We start from the raw sequence: 3,522 nt of genomic DNA on the forward strand, positions 1-3,522 counted from the left end.
ACGATTTTTTGCAGGCCACCATTAGAGAAATGTAGAGACCCAGACACAAAATCACTGACCCACTGTCCTACCTGCATTATAGACTAGGGTAGCGGTGGCACAAAACTTGTGGGAGTAGCCAACCAATTGGTGAGTTGATTTAAACCCCACTTCAGGAGAATGAATCTGTATATTGCTTGGGTAACCAAGAAGCAGAAAGTAGATTTCCCAAATCTTAGATAAAACTAAGCAACATTGGTCAAAAACAAACAAACACACCTATAAACAACAACAACAAAAATGGTTGCAAATAATATTGTGTTATACACACAGATGAATGCCTTACCCAGTAATTATCAGAGGGTCTTCCTCAGGAAGCAAATCAGAGTGTATGCAGAGAAGAAAAGCCAGAAAGTATGTAGAGAAAGTCTAAATTGGATGTCTCCATCAAATCTCTTCATTCTGAGCTCAGAAAATCCAATGGAATAGGAGCCAAAAACATTGTAAATGTCACAGGTTATGGAGAACACCAGGAGAACAAGGCTCTCTGAAACAATTAATCAAAGTACATATGACCTCCCAGACACTGAAGGAGAAAGCATAAACATACAATTCACATGCATTAGGTCTTCTGTGTATACATTATACCTTTCAACTTAGTATTTTTATGAGACTCCTGATTATGAAAATGAGTAAATTCAGCTGGGCGGTGGTGGCACATGCCTTTAATCCCAGCACTTGGGAGGCAGAGGCAGGCGGATTTCTGAGTTCGAGAGTTCGAGGCTAGCCTGGTCTGCAGAGTGAGTTCCAGGACAGCCAGGGCTACACAGAGAAACTCTGTCTCGAAAAACCAAAAAAAAAAAAAGAGTAAATTTTTGACTTTTACCTGTTCTGGTTTCTCTTTTCCTCCTATTGGATTGTTGTGTCCAAATTTGATATGAAGATTTTTGAGTCACCTTGTTATATTTTACTTTGAATTTTTGGTTGTTATCTTTTAGCATGCTGTGTTTTCTTGTGAGTGACATGAAGGAGATGGATCCAAGTGGTAGGGGAAGTGTTGAGGAAATGGGAGGAATTGAGAGAGGAGAAAATATCAGGATTATTACATAAGAAAATAATCTATTTTCAATTTGAGATGTGGGAAAAAAGAGAGAAAATGTGTTATTCGTAGTGTTTGTCAAATTGTTGGAAGAATGGAGTTAAAGTAACTAGAATTCCCTCAAGAAATTCATAATAGGAGAAGAGAAAGCCTAATCCTAGTAGTTATAGCCATCTTGAACAATGTCTAAAGCTGTTTTTCATTTCTAGCATTATAATTTTTAAGCATCTTTCTTTAGTCATTTCTTAGAAAGAACAAAATTTTTATAATTTTTATGTATATTTTTGCACAAAATATATACAAAAAATACTTTAACATTCAGCATATATATATATATATATATATATATATACATATACAACATGAGTTAATATGTTAATACTCACATAGTTGGAGATAATATTGAATGAATATAAAAAGGCATGAGAATGCACTAGGAAAAATATTAATAGACTAAAAGTGAAAACAATACAAAGCAAATCCCTGGATATATATTATTCAGAAAAATTCTTCTGAAATAAGGAACAAGATAAGGTTTTACACTTTTTCCATATCTGTTAGTATAGTAGTTGAAATCTTAGCTAGAGCAACAATTAATCAAGAAGTATATCAAGGAAATACAAACTGGAAAAGAGTAAGTCCAAGTGCCTTTATTTGCAGATGATATGATAATATGCATAAGTTACCTTATAATTCCACTGGGAAATGTCTACAGCTAGTAAAATCTTTCTTCAAAGTAATAGACAACAAAATTAACACATGAAACTCAATAACTTTTCTTATATGAAAGACAAATGAACTGGGAAAATAATCAGAGAAATAGTATCTTTTCCAATATACTTATAAAACTTAACATATCTTGGGCTAATTCTAACCAAGATAGTGAAAGATTTGTATGATAAAATCTGTAAGGTATTGAAGATATCAGAGTATTGAAAGACCTCCCATGCTCATGGATATATAAGACTAATATAGTAAAATGGCCATCCTAGTTAAAAAAATTGACTGATTTTGTTCAGTCTCCACCAAAATCCCAATACAATTATTTTTATATCTTGAAAAGCTAATTTTTATCTTCATATGGAAAAATAAAATACCCAGGAGAGCTAAAACAAGCATTAATAAAGAAGAAATGTGGAAGGTACCATTATTCCCAATTTCAATTTTTACAACAAAGCTACAGTAACAAAAACAGCTAAGTGTTAATACTAAAACAGATATATTGTTCAGTGGAATCAAAGTGAAGTCAGAAATATATATCCATAAACCTATATACCCCTGGGTTTTGATAAATAAATATACAAAGAAACAAAGATAGGATCTTCAACAAATGGTGCAAGTCAAAGCAAATGGCTAATTATAGAATTATCCAAATAAATGTATTCTTATCACCATGTAGAAAATTCAACTCCAAATGGATCAAAACTCCCAAAATAAGACCAGATACCTACACTTCTGATAGAGGTTTAATGTCTACAATAATTAAATAACTCGAAATACTAGATATCAAGAAAATAAATAACACATCTAAAATGTGCATATAAACAAAACAGACAATTAAAAATGTGGAAACTCAAGTGACTGAAAAACATTTAAAGAAATGTTCAATGTCTTTAGTTATCAGGATAATGCAAATTAAAACCACTTCGATATTTCATTTTAGAAACATCAGTATGGTAAAGAGCACTAAAATAAGTAACACTTTAGACTGACAAGAATGAGGATGTGGAGTAAGGGGGATACTTATCTATTGCTAGTGTGACTACAAACTTGTACAGCTACTATGAAAATCAGTGTAGTCTTTCCTCATGAAGATGTAGGTATCAATCTACCTACAGATGCAGCTATAGCACTGTTGGATACATCTCCAAACAATGCTTCATCCTACCATAGAGACACTTATTCAACCATGTTCATTTTTGTTCTATTCATAATAGCCAATAATTATAAAACATCAAAGTGTCCCTCATGAGAAGACTGCATAAAATAAATGTATATTTACACAATTTAAATTACTCAGCCATTGAATAGATGACATATGGAAGATGTAGGCAAATTGCTAGAACTAGTAAAAACTCAACTATAGTGAAGTATTTCAGATCTTGAAACAAAAATATGGTATTCATTTACATGTAAGTAGACATCAGTTGTAAAATCAATCATAACCAAGCTACAATCCATAGAACCACAGAGCTTAGGTATAGAGTAATGGTTGAAGCTGGAGCAGAGAGATCTTCTTAGGAAATGAAAATAAATTAGATATGTATGAATGGATAGGGAACTATAATGGGATAATCCAGTAGGAAGTGGGGAAGGGAAATGGGGAGAGACAAATAAAATTAAGGGGCATTTGAGGCATAATATGATAACCTAATAGTAGAAGCCTCTTAATATCTATCTATCTATCTATCTATCTATCTATCTATCTATCTATCTATCTATCT

This window comes from Grammomys surdaster, unplaced genomic scaffold, assembly GCF_004785775.1.
Source record: "Grammomys surdaster isolate TR1022 unplaced genomic scaffold, NIH_TR_1.0 61, whole genome shotgun sequence".
NCBI classification, from domain to species: Eukaryota; Metazoa; Chordata; class Mammalia; order Rodentia; family Muridae; genus Grammomys; species Grammomys surdaster.